This window comes from Ovis aries, chromosome 6 (assembly GCF_016772045.2).
Source record: "Ovis aries strain OAR_USU_Benz2616 breed Rambouillet chromosome 6, ARS-UI_Ramb_v3.0, whole genome shotgun sequence".
Lineage (NCBI taxonomy): Eukaryota > Metazoa > Chordata > Mammalia > Artiodactyla > Bovidae > Ovis > Ovis aries.
This window is the reverse complement of record NC_056059.1, coordinates 113,857,297-113,875,373: the sequence shown is the minus strand read 5'-3', so window position 1 is coordinate 113,875,373 and position 18,077 is coordinate 113,857,297. Positions and strand designations below refer to the sequence as shown.

The 18,077-nt window shown below is 52.4% G+C and overlaps 1 pseudogene; it reads right to left on the bottom strand.

The window, feature by feature from the left end:
* Window positions 1–495: 495 nt before the first annotated feature.
* The window catches only part of LOC101117335 (epididymis-specific alpha-mannosidase-like), a 57,949-nt pseudogene continuing 40,367 nt past the window's right edge, over window positions 496–18,077 (bottom strand).

Below are 18,077 nucleotides of genomic sequence, written 5' to 3'. Positions count from 1 at the left end.
GGGTGCCTGCGTCACCCTGAACAGACTCCTCAATATGTATGCCCCAGCTCAGTGATAGATTTCCTGTCTGCATTTCTTTTTTGCAGGGAGTGCAGATGATATTTCCCAGTGCAGGATGCAGGGGACCCTACAGGAAGAGGGGGCCTCAAGCTGTATCTGTGAGGTGTTTCTACAGCTCCAGCCATGACTAACCTTTCCACAGCTTTCCCAACACAGAAACCATGGGCTGTGAAGTCCTCTTGTCCCCACCGTGCTGGCTCCTGGCACCTCAGGTCACTAGTCACACAGCAGGGCCACTGTTAACACTGGTGCACTTGCTGAGATCTAGCAAGGCTGCAGGCATTTTGGTATCACTGGAGATTATTTCCTTCTGTCTTTGGGAGAACTTCCTGGCTTTGATTCTTGCAGGTGAAGCAGGAGTGTGAGCGTGTGTGAAGCTCCCGCCTGTGATAGGAGAGGAGAGAGAGGGCTGGCTCCAGTGGGCAGGGGAAGACATAGGTCCTTAATGCAATTTTATTGAAGAAGTCAGGACACCCCCATCCATCCATTTCCTGCCCTTAGCCCACCAGATTGGCAGCGTCCCAGTCATCCCTCTAGGCTGCTTTTCTGTGTCCTGGGAGCAAGAGTCTGCCAAGGGCTCAGTGCTCTTGAAAGTGAATGAAGAACGTCTGGATCTCCTTCGGGTAGATGGTGACCTCGGGGCCTCCTGGCGGTGGCGAGGGCCGACTGGAGTTTCCTGGGAGCAGAGAGGGTCTGTCCAGCATGGCCCCTGGACCTCCCGCTTCGTCAGGTCCCCTCCTTCCGCATCCCCCTGGCAACACGGCTCCTGCTGTGTCTGTGGCTCCCACGGTGGTTATAACCCTCAGCTGACCTCTCTTGACAGGACTGCACTGCCGGGGGGACTCTTTCATTTCTGGCCTCCTCTGAGGGACAGCACAGTGAAGGCATGTACAGGGGGTCCTGGCCCCACTTGGCCTCATATCTCCATGGGTTGTGGCCCTGTATATGTGCATAAGAGCTTTCTCACTGAGGCCATGAGGGGGCCCTGGTCCCTCTTGGCCTTCTATTCCCATAGGGTGTGGAACTCAGTTCCTAAGAGCTTTATCAGTAAGGCCATTAGTGGGCCCTGCCCTTGATCTCAATGGACTCCCCTGGGGGGTCACACCCTGGGGTTTAGGCCTCCTCCTTGGGCTGAAACATGGTCGTCCATCCATCCTTCCATCCATGCATCAATCCATCCATCAAAACATTCATCATTTAATCACCCATCCATTCCCCATCTACTCAACAGTCCATCTTCTATCTTCTTTCCTTCCTTCCATCGTTCCTTTCCTCATCCATCCACCCATCCACCCATCCATTACCCATCCATTACCCATCCATCCACCCATCCATCACCCATCCATCACCCATCCATCACCCATCCATCACCCATCCATCACCCACCCATCACCCATCCATCACCCATCCATCTTCTTTTCTTCCTTCCTTTCATCCTTCCAACCATCTATCACTCAATCACCCACCTGTCCAGCATTCACTTACCTTCCACCCTTCTTTATACCCTTTTTTTCCCAACTAACCAGCCTTCTATCAATCCGTCTCTCAAGACTGACAAAGTGTCTACCTATGTAGCCAGACTATGCCGTGTGCAGTAGACAAAGAGGAGCTAAATGGGTCAGAACAAACTAAGGGAGAGGGGAGAGCAGAGGAGGCCCTGGATTCAGCCCTGGACCTGGAAGAGCCCCATTAGGAGATGCCCACATAAAGGGGACAAGGGCATTCTAGGTAGAGGGAACAGCACAGATAGAGTAGTAAAGCAGGTGGTGGTTTGCAGGAGCTAACTGTGTGTCACAGTGCAATGCACAGCAGGACAAATGTCAGAACTCCTGAGGGTATGCTTGCAAGATGCTGCTGCTGCTGCTAAGTTGCTTCAGTCATGTCCGACTCTGTGCGACCCTATACACGGCAGCCCACCAGGCTCCTCCGTCCCTGGGATTCTCCAGGCAAGAACACTGGAGTGGGTTGCCATTTCCTTCTCCAATGCATGAAAGTGAAAAGTGAAAGTGAAGACACTGAGACGTGTCCAACTCTCAGCGACCCCATGGACTGCAGCCCACCAGGCTCCTCCATACATGGGATTTTCCAAGCAAGAGTACTGGAGTGGGGTGCCATTGCCTTCTCCAGCTTGCAAGATGAGGCTCACCTAAAAAAAAGATGAGACTCACCCAAGGCAGGGAGAGCGTGTGTGGCCTTGGACTCATGCACACACAACTTGCATACATAGTCTGTGTGATGACTCTTCTGAAGACTTCGTGAATCTTCTGTGGTAGATGCAGGAAGACCTAGACTTGGGGCAGGAGGGCACCACTTCAAGGTCACACAGGCCTTAGGGGCAGAGTTGGGGTCTGGCTGGGGGTCAGCTGGGGACCCGGGGCGTGGTCAGGACCAGGGCGTCCGAACCTCTGTGGTGGTGAGGGTCCCTCGTGCTCCAGGTCCAGCGGCTCATCATCTTCATGTCCCACGTCCCTGTTAGTGAGCGCTCCTCCACGGACACCACGGAGCCCAGTCCCCCCAGCACAGACTGCAGGACAGAGCACAGGGAGGGGTGAGCACCCGGACACCAGATCTGAGCAGAGAACCCGATGAAGAAGGGCAGCCACACCAGGGCCCGGGCCCAGCATCCCCTACATTCATTGTAGTGGAAGTCCCATGGGAGGAGGGGCAGTCCCATTTTACAGATGAGGAACTGAGGCCGAAAGGAGCTGCTCCGAAGCGCCTAGCTGGATCAGCACTTCCAGAAGGTGGCAGGCAGGTGTGGCTGCCCCAGCAAACACCCAGTCACCAGGGTTTGTCTCCCAAGGGTGCCTCCTCCTGGGGGCCTGACTCAGTGATGTCACAGTACATGGGAGGGGCAGGTTACCCTCAGGTTCACTGTCACAGGCTGAGACAGCACGGGGTCCTGGTCCACCTCATACAGGTGCTGGAGCCGCAGCAGGACACGGCGGAGGTCTGCCTTGGCCTCGTGCTTTCGGTCTTGGGGACAGAAGAAGGTGGCATGAGGACACAGTCTCGGCCTGGCACTTTACACTCTCAGCTCCCTTTCACATCTTCACCCTCCCTCGGAGGCAGCTAACACAGCCCCACTTTTCAGATGACCAAACAAGGCTCAGAGAGGGGCCGGCACTTGCCCAGGCACGCAGCTGGTGTGCATAAAGAAGGAAGGGGCAGGATTCCACCTGAGGTGCACCAAAGTGACCACCTCCCACCACCCACACTGAAGCTGGCACTGATTCTTATTCACTGATGGGGTCTTCGCTGGGCTCGTCCTTCCACCTTCCAGTTTTCTGGAAGATTCTCTCTGGCTTGGCCACTGTGAAGGGTGGTATGGCCTCATAACCCTGAAGATGAGGCGCCATCTTCAGGGTTAATGTGTCAGGTCATTGCCACCAAGCCCTAGGAAATGTGTTGTAATACAGCTTCCACCTGCTGGGTCCTTGGTGACCAAATGAGAAGACCCATGCTGCCGACCCCATTGAGCACAGGGACGAAATGACCTGTGCTGTGTGAGGACTGAGAGCGTGTGGGCTCCTTGTTACTGCAGCCCAAGAGGTCTGTAATGTCTCTTGTCTCCATTCAAATGCTGAGATTAGGAACTGGAGCTCTAGAATCAGGGAAGGACTTCTCAGAGCTGAACATGAAGTTGACCAGGATAATGGTGATGAAGATGGTGATGTTGGTGATGATGGCAGTGACGGTGATGATGGTGATGGTGCTGATGGTGTGATGGTAGTGATGATGACCGTGATGATGATAATGATGGTGGTGATTGTGGTGATGGTGGTGATTGTGGTGATGGTGGTGATTGTGTTGATGGTGATGATGATGATGGTCCTGATGGTGTGATGGTGGTGGTGGTGATGATGGTGATGGTAATAATGTTGGTGATGGCAGTGATGGTGATGATGGTGGTGATGGTGATTGTAGTGATGGTGATGATAGTGATGATGGTGTGGTGATGATGGTGATGGTGACACTGATGGCGATTGTGGTGATGGCAATTGTGATGGTGATGATGATAGTGGTGACGCTGATAGTGATGATGGCGGTGATGGTGATGATGGTGGTGATGGTGATGCTGATGGTGATGATGGTGATGGCGATTGTGGTGATGATGGTGATGGTGGTGATGGCAATTGTGATGGTGATGATGATAGTGGTGACGCTGATAGTGATGATGGCGGTGATGGTGATGATGGTGTGGTGATGGTGGTGATGGTGGTGATGGTCCTGATGGTTGTGGTGATGCTGATGGTGATGATGGTGATGGCGACTGTAGTGATGGTGATGATGGTGGTGATTGTGGTAATGATGGTGATGATGGCGGTGATGGTGATTGTGGTGATGGTGATGATGATGGTGATGGTGACACTGATGGCGATTGTGGTGATGGCAATTGTGATGGTGATGATGGTGTGGTGATTGTGGTGATGGTGGTGATGGTCCTGATGGTGATGGTGATGCTGATGGTGATGGTGGTGGTGATGGTGATGGTGATGATGGTGATGATGGTGTGCTGATGATGGTGATGGTGACACTGATGGTGATGATGGTGGTGATGGTGATGATGGAGTGGTGATTGTGGTGATGGTGGTGATGGTCCTGATGGTGATGGTGATGGTGATGGTGATGGTGATGGTGGCGGTGATGGCGAATGTGGTGATGGTGATGATGGTGTGGTGGTTGTGACTGTGATGGTGATGACAATAATGGTGAAGACAATGGTCATGATGGCAATGATCATGCTGGTGGAGATTCCTTGAGCATTCAAGCATCATGAGAGGCAGCAGGCCTCACGCCATCCCCTGTGGCTCCCTTGATTCAGTCTCTACCGATGTCTCTCTAGGAGGATGGACTTGCCCAGCCCAGCCCCCTTGGCCTCCTCTTTGGCACAAGCTGCCCCCGGAAGACGCGTTCTCAGTGCACTTAGCCTGACACACGTAACAGTAGAGGAGGCTCTGTCACCACAGGTGAGGCTCCCCCATCTCACCTTCTGCGACAAGTGGAGATGCTGTGGGTCAGTGTTAGAATTCTCATATCTACAGAGTTGAGCCACAGTTGGCAACACCCCTCTATCAGGTACAAAGATAACCTTTGGCCTCTGCCTTTTTCCACCTTCTCATTTCACAGATACTTGGAGTGTGCCAGCCCTTGGTGGGTCTCTTGGAGCAGGGGAGTGGCTGAGGCACAGTCAGTCCATCTTTTGAGAAGCATGGAGTTAAGGGAGCAGATAAGGTGCAGCAACCTCAGTATGAATAATGGGTTCCTGGCAGTTGTTTCCTCCTCCAGGAAGCCCTCCCTGATCCCTTGCTGGGGGCTTCCCTCTGTACACAGTCACAGCATCTGACGTCATCCAGATGCACCTTGTTCCTGCTTGCTGAGTGACCTGCCTCCCTGAGGGCCTCAGATTCTTCTTTGGGCAGAAGGGAACCAGGTGAACTCACAGAGCCTGGACGACTCTGAGGAGAGTCCTTTGTATGGTGAAGGGCTGGGGACTGGCTGACATGGGGAGGCAGGAGTGAGTCTGGACACCTGAACACCTGCCTCACCTTTCTGGAGAGTCCGCAGGTGCTCTGTGTGGTTCGAGCTGTATTTCCAGCCGGGGATGCTGAGGATCTGCAGGTGGACACTTGAGGGGAGTGTCACAGCCTCTTGCTTCCAAGAACCATTCCAACTGCCTCTGTGGGCAGTTTCTGCAAGGCAGGTGGACAACAAGGAGAGGCTTTGGGCCAAACTCTCCTCTCAGCATTCTTAGCTCTCCACACTAAGGCCCCCATTTAATCTGATCTCTTTCCCTCAACCACACCGCAGGCACCTGGAAGCACCTGCTGGTGCAAATGCCCAAAGTGCCCTGAATCTCTAGTCCAGCTCTTTCAAAACTGCAGACGGGGAGCCTGAGACCAGAGAGAAGATGCCATTTCTTCCAGAAAATGCAGCGAGTTTACACAGAGACCTGCTCTGTGAACAATTCTGGGAAGCCAGCTCCCGTGCTGCCATCTATCACTGCCTCTGCCCAGAGGGACTGAGCCCTTCTCTTCCAGGAGATGCTCTGTTCAACCCTGGTTTCCATCTGGAGGTGCCATCCCCTTTCAGTTCCCAGGCCACAGGGATTCGTCAGGCTCGGGTCACATGATTCGATTGGGGCCAATCAGAACCTTTCTCTGAGATCTCTGCTCTTGAAAGAGGAGTTTCATTTCCTCATACTAGCTGTATGACCTTGAGCAAGTCACTGAAACTTCTTTAACCTCAGGATGCCCATGTTTACAAGGAGGGGCTTAGATCTGAGGTCCCTGGTCACTTTCTGCCCCATAGTAGCCCAGATCCCTGTAGGCACCAGCTCAGCTCCAGCGCTAGATAGGTCACCTCACCCTGGGCAGTGATGACAGGTGCACTGAAAGGACCCCCCACCTCACCGTTCATCTCTCTGAGCATCACGACGGGCCGGTGCTGCAGCGCCAGCCCGCTCCTCTGGCTCAGGCCACTGGTGAGGGTCTTGGGTCCCAGCAGGAGCCAGAGCACTGGGTGGACAACCGAGGAGTCGTTCAGTGTGAGGTCATTGTCCAGGGCCCACTTGTCATTGTTCCACAGCCGCCGGTGGAGCATGACCTGCAGGGGACAACTATCTGACTGGGCCTGCCTGGGCCCTGGGATCCCCTAGTGTGACCAGAGGGGTCTCCTCCTACCTCCACCTGCCCATTCCCTTGGCTGGAGACGCCATGCGCTTGCTCGGACAGCAGCACCAGCCTGCTTGGTAAGTCCTCAATGAAAGCCGATTGGACCATGGGGTAGTAATTCTGTGGACAGAAACATTGGCAGGCTGGTGGTGGGAGCAGAGGGCCAGGTCAGCCAGCAGGTCTGGGGTCTCCCTCTGGCCCCAGGCAGCCTCCTGCATGGGCACAGAAGCAGCCCTGGGTGGCACAGTAGTGATGGGATGGGCTCTGACTTTTGAGATGGACACACTGGGTTTCAAATCCAGCTCCACTGCCCTTATGCCCTGGGGGACCCAGCCCGGCCAAGCCTCGGTTTCCCCATCTATAAAATGTGCCCAAAAGGTCTCCCTGGTGCAGGGAGACAATGAGGCATCTGTTCCAGTCCAGTCAGGGATGGCCCCCAGCCAGGGGTTCCAAATAGAAAGGGGCTGGTGTCTGGGCAGGAAAGTGCTCATACAACCTTTTTTTCTATTTGTTTGTTCTACTGCAGCAAGATGTCCTGGGCTGATTTCCCCAGACTCTCTGGAGCCCAGGCCACAGTGGGTGAGGAACAGCTGCAGAGTTGAAGGGACAGAGGTTCAAGGAAGACAGAGCAGGGAGGAACCACACCCATTCTCAGGGCCCCAGTGGAAGGAGAGACAACTAACAGGGACGGAGGCTCAGGGGGTGGTCAGCACGGCCCTGCTCCCTGGATCATCCCAGCACTCAGCACACTTCACTTCCCAGGAGAGCACTGAGGCCCAGGGACACCCAGGGACTCAGCCGAGGTCACGCTTTTGGAGGGCGAGGCCCTGGGAGCTGACTGATTTTGGAGCCCTGCTCAGCAGCCCTGGCTCAGCCCCTCAGGCCTAGCAGATACCAGGCTTTGGGGCCCCACTGACTGAGTAGAGCAGACAGAAAGGGTCACAGCCCCATCTGAGACCAGGTCTGAACATGCCGTGCTTAATCCTCAAGCAACCCCCAGTGGGTCACCCACTGACTGAGTAGGACCTGCAGTGGACATAGGAAACCTCAGGGACACACCTCACACACGGCGGCCCCAGACTCTGAGACCAGGTCTGAACATGCCTGGGCCGCAACCCCTAGGGACAGACACAGGGCAGCGGGGTTCTGGGAGATGCTCTAGACCTAAGGGGGCTCTCATGCCTTCTAGAAAATGGCCACCAGGACTGGATCTGTGGCTGCCACACCCCAGGACAGCTCAGGGTGTACCCGAGCGATGGTGTTCCACATGTTCTGCCGGTAGGGCCTGCGCTGCATCTGGTAGCCGTTGTTGTCCGAGTGGAGGACCCGGCCCGTGTTCAGATCAGTGCTTGTCCTCAGGATGGCCTCGCGGTTCAGCTCCAAGGGGCCCGCCCGGTACTCCTGCTCTATGCGATGGCAGAGCAGCTCCCCGTCAGAGCCCTGGGGCCCGCGGGCCAGCCGGGAGTAGATGGCGAATGTGGGCTCACTGTCATTCACCTCCCTGGAGGAGGAGCAGGAGAGGTGGGTCAAGACTTGGGAGCCTTCTGGACTCCCCGCCCTTCTCCTTTCTTCCTTCCTCTCCTTCTGCTTCCCTCCCTCCATCCTTCCTGCCGCCAGGGATACAGGGAGCTTGCTTAGGCAATAGAACAGGAGGGACCCAGTTCTCGGAAGGTTCTGATGACCCAGTCATACCCGGGCGGCTCTATCTGTCCTGCTCATGAAAACACAAGAACTGCTCTCATCTCTGCCACTGTGGGCCCCTGTCCCGCCTCTGGACTTAGGTCCCACCAAGGTGACACAGCTCAGGCAAGCAGAGCAGGACGGCAGAGACTGGAGCAGCTCATGACTTCATCGAACTTCCATGGAGGAAGGAGCGTGTGCCAAGCCCAGGTCCAGGAGCTGGGTGTCTGAAGCATGACGGGCCCTCATTTCCTCATTCCCCTGCCTGTGAGCACCTCCATGAGCTGAGCACAACCAGGGGGCCGCCCTCACCTGTAGAAGTACTGCCGGATCTCAGTCACCAGCGGCCCCTCCACGATCTCCATCCTCACAGCCTCCCACGCTGGCTCCGCTGCACCACTGGGTGTAAACACATAATTGTCTGAAACAGAGCCATGATCGACATCACTCTTCACATGATACTCCATGAAACTCTGGGTCACCCGTACTGTTCGGTTACTCCCCCTGCATAGAAAGGAAAGAGAAAAGAGTGTCATCGTCATGGCCATCTCATCCTCATTCTGGGACCCAGGCTGATAGAGCCTGTGGAGATGCCAGCCTGGGCCAGGGGGGGAACACAAACAACCTCCTAAGTGCAGCAGTGACATTTGTGAGCTCACTCAGTGAAGCTCATGCACTTGGTTTGGAGAAGAGTGGTATGGACCCACCTGAGCTCACATGACATCAGATCCTGTCCCTTTCCTGGTTGTTGCTGTTGTTCAGTTGCTAAGTCATGTCTGAATCTTCTGACCCCATGCACTAAAGCACACAAGGTTTCCCTGCCCTTCACTATCTTCTGGAGTTTGCTCAAATTCATGTCCATTGAGTTGGTGACGCTATCTGACCGTCTCACCCTCTGCTGTCCCCTTCTCCTTTTGCCTTCCATCTTTCCCAGCATCAAGATATTTTCCAATTAATGGGCTCTTCCCATCACATGCTCAAAGTATTTGAGCTTCAGCTTAAGCATCAGTCTTTCCAATGGATATCAGGGGTTAATTTCCTTTTAGATTGACTAGTTTGATCTCCTTGCAGTCCAATGAACTCTCAAGAGTCTTTTGCAGTACCACACTTCAAAAACATCAATTTTTCAGCACTCAGTTTTCTTTATGGTCCAACTCTCAAACCCTCACAAGACTACTGCAAAGACCAAAGCTTTAAGGATACGGATATTTGTTGGTAAAATGATATCTCTATTTTTTAATATACTGTGCAGATTTCACATAGCTTTTTTTGCCGTGGAACAAGGATCTTTAATTTCATGTTACCTCATGACCTGCTGCAGTAATTTTTGAAGCCCAAGAAAATAAAATCTGTCACTCTCTCCATTTTTCCTGTTTTTATTTGCCAAGACATGATGGGATCCGATGCCATAATCTTAGTGTTTTGAATGTTGAGTTTTAGGCCAACTTTTTCACTCTCCTCTTTCACCTTCATCAAGAGGCTCTTAGGTTCCTCCTTCACTTTCTGCCCTTATAGTAGTATCATCTGCATATCTGAGATTGTTGATATTTCTCCCGGCAATCTAGATTCCCCCTTGTGATTCATTCAGCCTGGCATTTCATGGGATGCACTGTGCATATAAGTTAAATAGTCAAAGTGACACTATATAGCCATGAGGAGCTCCTTCCCCAATTTTGAACCAGTTGCTTATTCCACGTCCAGTTCTAACTGTTGCTTCTTGAGTTGTATACAGTTTTCTCATGAGATAGGTAAGGTGGTCTGCTGTTCCTATTTCTTTAAGAGTTCTCCACAGTTTCTTCTGATGCAAATCCAAGGCTTTAGTATAATTAATGAAGCAGAAGTAGATGTTTTTCTGGAATTCCCTTGCTTTTTCCCTGATCCGACGTAAGTTGGCAATTTGACCTCTGGATACGGGAAGTTCTCAGTTCACATACCACTGAAGCCTAGCTTAAAGGACTTTGAATACATCCTTGCCAGCATGTGAAATGAGAGCAACTGTACAGTAGTTGGAACATTCTCTGGCATTGCCCCTCTTTGGGACTGGAATGAAAGCTGACCTTTTAAGGTCCTATGGCCTCTGCTGAGTTTTTCAAATTTGCTAACATACTGACTGCAGCACTATAACAACATCATCTTTTAGGATTTTAAATTGATCAGCTGGAGTTCCATCACCTTCACGAGGTTTGTTCACGGTAATTTTTCCTAAGTTGAAAGAACTCTTACAACTCCACAGTAAAGAACGGCCAAGTTTTGAGATGGGCAAAGCATCTAAAAAGACATTTCACCAGAGAAGATGCACAAATGGCCAAGAGGCCCATGAATGGATGCTTAACATCTACAGTCCATAGGGCTGGAAATCAAAGCCACAATGAAATAGCACATCACAAGCACTAGGGTAGCTATATGGAACGGGCAGCTAATACAAATGTAGGGGGGATATGGGGAAATCAGACCCTCCTAGTTTTGGATAAGATGGAAAAATGGTGCAGCTGGGTGGGACACAGGCCAACAATTTCTCAAAGTGTTAAACATAGAGTTTCCTGTGACCAAACAATTTCACTCCTAGGAAATGACCCAAGAGAAAGGAAAGCTTTTGTCAACACAAAATCTTATACATGCACGTTCACAGTGGACTTATTCTCAAAAGCCCCAGAATGAAAACCACCCACATGTCCATGAGGTGAGGACTGGATAAATGAACCCAGGAATATCTGTCAATGGAATATAAATCAGCCCCACAGAGGAACTGGGTCTCACTCACACTGCAATGTGAGTGAAACTTGGAAATATGATGCTGCGTGGAGGAGTACATCATGCAAAACGTCAGGCTGGATGAACCGCAAGCTGGAATCAAGACTGCCATCAGAACAACAATCTGAGATATGCAGATGAAAGTGGAAGTGAAAATCCCTAGCTGTGTCCGACCGTTTGCAACCCCATGTACTTTACAGTCCATGGAATTCTCCAGGCCAGAGTCCTGGAGTGAGTAGTTTTCCCCTTCTCCAGGGGATCTTCCAAAACCAGAGATTACACCCAGGTCTCCTGCATTTCAGGTGGATTCTTTACCTGCTGAGCCACAAGGGAAGCCCAAGAATATTGGAGTGGGTAGCCTATTCCTTCGCCAGGGTATCTTCTCGACCTAGGAATTGAACTTGGGTCTCCTGCATTGCAGGTGGACTCTTTACAAACTGACCTATCAGGGAAGCCCTACATATGTAGCTGATACCACTCTAACGGTAGAGAATGAAGAGGAACTAAAGACCCTTTTGATAAGGGTGAAAGACGAGAGTGAAAAAGATGGCTTAAATCTGAACATTCAAAAACTAAGGTTATGGCATCTGTTCTCATCACGTCATGGCAAATAGAAGAGAGAAAAATGGAAACAGTGACAGACTTAATTTCTACCTCCAAAATCACTGCAGATGGTGACTGCTGCCAAGAATTTAAATACACTTGTTCCTTGGAAGGAAAGCTATGACAAACCTAGACAGCATACTGAAAAAGCAGAGATAGCACTTTGCCGACAAAGGTCTGTATAGTCAAAGCTATGGTTTTCCCAATAGTCATGCAAAGATGGGAGAAGTGGACCATAAAGACATAGATTTGATGCTTTCAAATTGTGGTGCTTGGGAAGACTCTTGAGAGTCCCTTGGACCGCAAGGAGATCAAACCGCAAATCAACCCTGAATATGCATTGGAAGGACTGATGCTAAAGTTGAAGCTTCAGTACGTTGGCCATCTGATGAGAAGTGTAGACTCATTGGAAGAGACTCTGATGCTGAGAAAGATTGACGGTAGGAGGAGAAGGGGGTTACAGAGGATGAGATGGTTGGATGGCATCACTGACTCAGTGGACATGAATATGAGTGAACTCCCGGAGGGAGTTGAGGACAGAGGAGCCTGGGGCACCGCAATTGATAGGGTCACAAAGTTGGACACGCGGTGGCAACAGAACAGCAACAACCGTGTGAAGGCTACCAGGCTCCAAAGGGCCCCAGAGGGTGCGATTCCATTGAATGAAATCTCTTAACTAAGCAAGTCCAGGAGATTCCACTAGCTGGGTAGCCCTGTGTGTCTGCTTAGTTGCTCAGTGGTGTCGGACTCTTTGCATCCCCATGGACTCTAGCCTGTCAGGCTCCTTTGTCCATGGGATTTTCCAGGCAAGATTACTGGGGTGAGTTGCCATGTCCTTCGGGGGATCTTCCCAATCCAGGGATTGAACCCAGTTCTCTTGCATTGCAGCTGGATTCTTTACCATCTGAGCCAGCAGGGAAGCCAGGTCCCTGAAGGAGGTGAAAAGACGACATGTGAGGATTCTCTTGGGGGTGATGTAAATGTCCCAATCTGTGTGGAGATGCCTGTACAACGCTATGATCACAGGGAACAGCACAGATGTGTACAGTGTAAAGTGATGACCCGGACAGTATGCGAATTTCAGCAACACCCTTGATGTATATAAAAGAACAAAGGCCCTCCTCCTGCAAAACTGCCCTGGGGTGGTCTGTGCACATGCTGGCTCCCTGCCTTAGGCTTTGCACATGTGGGTCCTTCCCAGGAACCACTGCCCCCTCCTCTGACCCACAGACTCCCTCCTGCCCTTCGGCCTCACATCTGGCTCCAGGGGCCTCATCCCTGCCATGCCCACTCTGCACCACCCTTTCTCAGTCCCCGCAGCCTCCCCTCTTTGACTCTGCAGCGGGCACTGGTGGTTCCCCTAGTGGGATGTGGAGTGGCCCCATAAGGAACACGCTGTCCTCCCCAGAGACAAAAGCACCTGAAGACAAACAGGGTAAAGAAGGTGGCCAGCAGGACATGTGCCCTCCCCCTGGGGAGCGCCATGTGGGGTCCTGGCTTAGGGACAGGGTTCCTGAGGGAGGGAAGAATGGGGTGGCGAGGTGGACCTGGCTGTTCAGGGGTGTTGCAGAAGGGGCATGGGGCCTGAGCGATGACAGAGCTTAAGCTGGCCTGCAGACTCCACCTTTCAAAGCATGACCCCTCGGAGGAGGGGGGGCAGTCACTCACAGCCTGCTGGGGTGACAGCCCATTTCTTCTGCTCCACCACACTCTCTGCAGTCAGCCCTGACTATGTGCCTCATGCCCTCTCAAGAAGGACCTGTGGGCTGACTGGAGGAGGGAGCCCCAAGTCCAGGTCTGTGCTTGCAGACTGCTGACAGATGACAGGGCTGAGCTGCAGGTGACACTCGCCTCAGACCAATGTGCCCTGTCTTCCTCCCTTTCTCTGGCTGCCTCTTCCTTCTCTTTCCTTACCTCTCTTTCTGCCCAGTGCCCGGCCCCCCACCCCAGTTTCCTTGCCCCTCTCCCTGGCAAACTTCTGCTCCTGTTAGGAGATCACATCAAGAAACAGAAGTAGGTGCATTGGACAAAGAGCTGAAGAGGTATCGAAACCGCCTATGGTGTGACCGCACCATGGACAGTGCTGACTTCAAACTCTGGGGGCCTTTCCCGGGGCTCAGCTGCCCTCTCTGCTCCCAACGAATAGCTTGTGGTGAGTGAATAGTTCAGTGGATGGGTGGACGGACAGATGGATGGATGGATGATGCATGGCTGGCTGGATGGTTGGGTGGATGGAGGATGGATGGATGAGGGATGGAAACCAGGAAGGTTAGGTGCGTAGATAAGTGGTTGTGTCAGTGCATAGTGGATGGGACCATGGGTGAATAGATGGGTTTCATGTGGCTCTCAGTTTTAAAAAAGGTGATCTCATGATTAGTATATTTTCCCAGGGTGTATTAGTAAATACCCCATTTTCTGAGGATTAAAATCTTTGGAATAAACAAGTTCAAGAAAGGCTGTATGGACCTGGCTTAGATTTCCACAACTAGACATAAACCTGTTTGCACTGCAGGGAGCTCCCCCACCATCACACCCTCGCCCTGCAGCTGAGGAAATGGAGACCCATGTGGGGCATCACCTGCCCAGGTCCAGGGTCCTCCTGGCCTCAGAGGCAGCAATGACTGCACCTCACCTCTCCCAGATGCTGTGCATCAGGTTGGTATCTGTGTCCAAGAACACGGTGTAGCAGTCATTCTCCACAGGTACCAGGTGGCAGCCCACTTGTCCGCCATGTCTCCTGAGTCTGTGTCCAAAATGCTGGGTGCTGGCCACAAAGGGTGCAGTCTCCCCAGTGGCCTCCTGGGAACTCCTGCTGGGCCGGATGCTGTAGTGCTGGTAACTGAGTCCTGGGATCGTGGTCAGCACGTGCAAGTCATAGGCAGAGGGCATCTCCTTTGAACTCTGGACCTGAAAGGCCTGAGGGACAAGATGAATGATAGATGTCAGGGACGGAAGGTGCCTCAGTCTCCTTGGAAATCCTGGGCTTACACACCTGGCGGATGGAGTGCTTGCTCTGCACAGAGACAGTTGTGTCACTCAACATGGGGCTGAGCTGGCTCCCCTCCTGCACCCTCCCTGCTCAAAAGGGTTCAACCTCTTCTCCCTCCTTCCTCTTTCTCCATCGGGGCTGCAAACCACCTGTCCTGTTTGCACATTCCCTCCTGTTCCTGCCTCTGAGCCATTGTTCATGCTGTTCCCTTGACCTCTTTGAAAGGGGCTCCCTTGTCTCTTAATCCTCCAATTTTCCCCAGGAGGGAGGTTTCCAGATTATCCTGCAGGACTTTCTCCATCTCCATGTCATCTGATTCAAGAAAGGGAGTTGGATGAGGACACTGGGTCCATGCAGCAGGTCCTTCACTTTCTAGGGAACACATGTCATTTCTGAGTCCTGTGCAGAGGGTTTGGGGGAATCTATGAAGAAACTCATGTTCACTTCACAGTCTCCAGCACAGCCTTTCTCTGAGCTAAAGAAGACACCTGTTGCCACCTCACACCCCAAACCTGTCCTGAAGGATTTCCTCCACCACAGTTGTCACCTGTCACTCTTACACATTCTTATTTTCTTCTTTCCTGTATCCCCCCACTGGACTAGAAGCCCCATGAGAGCAGGGATCATTGTCTACGTGATTATTAAAGTTTCTCTGGTGCCTAGAGTAATGCCTGGCACATATTAGGTGTTCAGTAGTATTTAAGAGCATTTAGAGCATTTAATGGGTGGTGTCTTTGGGTGGGCAGGGGGATGTTATGTGTTGGGTCTACTCAACCCAGCACCCTCATGTCTCCCAACCCTGGCATAGAGGAATCTTCCTCCTCTGTCTCAGCTAAGGATCACTGCCCTGCCTGCCAGGTCATCACCCCACACCTTAACTGTCCATTTCTGTATCTGTTTCTTGAATCCCAGGACGGTTCCAGAGTCCAGGGGTGAGCATTCATCTGGGGCCGGGCCTGGAATGATGGACTGATGGCATTGCCTCTCTCACCTCTTCAAGAAATGGCTGGCTTGGTAACAGTAGGGTCACCTCTAGAACCAAGTCTAGCTCCAGGTCTGGGAAGGAGATGAGGAGGGACCACACAGGATGTGGGTGTCATAGCTGGGGACTTCCCCTATGACAGTATCTCCATAAAGATGTACAATGAAGACTATTGCTGGCTTCCCCATGAGAAGTAGAAATGTACACAGGAACACACACATATATATATATATATATTCCCAATGGGAGGCTGGACAGTGGATGGATGCCTCCCATGGAGCTGAAGATACCATAAGACCTTCCAAGGCAGGAAAGGTAGAGCAGACTTCTGGTCAACTCAGATGCCCAAAGCCCAGGGTCAGTCCTCGGGTGGATCCACTGACCCTGATGGTGACTCAGCCATTGGACACTCCTCACAGTGAGGGTAGCGTGTCACCTCTTCCCTTTAGATGCCCACTTCTGGGGGCCCCGCGCAGAGCAGGGGCAGCAACAGGGCATGTACCATAGACGGGATGTCCCTCTTACCTGTGCAGGCACAGGGTGGCCTGAGTCGTCTGTGATGCTGACATTAGGGAAGCCCACAGTCAGGGTGATGATGGTGGTGACCGTCCAGGCCAGTGGGTTGTAGACCACCGCAAAGTGACCCCCAGGCTCTGGGCATGCACACAGAGAACAGGCTCTACTGCTGCCGCCTAACCCACCCCTCACCCCTGGTGCCCCTCAGAACAAGAGAAACTGAGGCAGATGGGACTAGCTCTGCAGAATCCAAGGGGAAGGACAAGCAGAAACATGGGCTCTGATGTCCAACCCCCTCCTCATCTGTTCAAGCTGGGTCCTGGTTCCCAGGATGGGTGGGAGAGTGTCCACCCAGAGATGAGGGTCCATGAGCTCCTCACTCATCTCTTCCTGTCAGCCCACTTTACTGGTGCAGACACTGAGGTGCAGAGAGAAGGGTCAGCTGTCCAAGATGACCCATGTTCTAAGGTCTGGTTCCAAAGCTAGAGAGCTTGGAAATGTATAGCAAGTTCTCTGGAGCTTGAAGGGTCAAGGTCAATCACCAAGGTCAGCACTGGAGGTCTCTTTGGTATGAACCGGGATTCTCTTTCTGCTCCGTCCTCCACCAGATGTGCCCCAGGATGAGAGCATGTCCAGTGACTCCCAGATCCCTGAACACCGCACACACTGTCCAGTCCCCAGCCTCTGCCCAGGCAGCTCCCATGGCTGGATGCCTTTCTGGGGTCTCCACCTACACCTTGCTTGGGGAGTCAGTCACTCGTCTGAGCTCATGGGAATAGCCAGCCCCACTAGGAACCGGAAGAACCCAGTTCTAAGTCCCTTACTGAGAAAGTCTTCCCCTCCCAACACCAGTCTGCATGGGCAGAGTTCCTAGATGCTGCACCCCTGGTCCCCAGGGCCCTTCCAGACTCTGAAGGTAGGATGGGACTGCACACAGACACAGAGCGGAGGGCAGAGCTGGGCAGCGCAACCGGGCAGATGCCTGCCATGGCCCACTGTGCCCCCAGGGACCTCGCGTACCTGAGTTTGCTGGAGACCTGTCCTGGATGATGGAGGCCATCAGCTTGTGCACCCCTTCCATCCCGGTGCTCAGGTGCTCCACAAACATGTCACCAACCTTGACGGCGTGAGTCCCGGTGATGGCGTCATGGTGCTGGACCTGGACCCCCCCAGGAACAGGACAAGAGTGGGGTCAGGCCGGCCTCTGCTCAGCACCTGCTGTCCTGACACCCACTGGGCCCTGACTCCCCTTCCCTCTCAGCGGCTGCTGCTGGAGAATTGGGGGTTCCTCCCACTTTACAGGAGAGGAAACTGAAGTCAGAGAGGTCGATGCACTTGCCCAAGTGTTTTTGACCTTGGGAAAACACATAACTGTGTCCCTGACTCTGGACAGAAAACTGACTTCCAAAAAGGACCATCCCCAGCTTCCCTCCATGACCCAGTCATCCCATAATGAGAGGGTAACAAGCAGGAAGGCCAGGGGTCTCCAAACGGAGGAGTGTCAAACATTTTTATCTCTCTCTTAAGGGGCAGGAGGAAACAAACTAGTGTTATATTTTTTCCCCTTCTCTATACAAATTTAAAAAGAGGTTTCTCTTAAAATTCTGTATTTCCATGATGACACCTGGTTCCACCTGAACTTAACTTTTCTCCAACCTTGAGCTAACCAATGCATTTTTCTTATGGAAATGTTTGTCTTAAACTATGTTAATGTACTGTGCATTTACCCTAGACTCTGTCTTCAAGTTGGTTCCCCCTAAAGACTCAGAACCCACTCGACAAACCAGTACGTTATACTCATACATTGTTCTCCTAATCTATG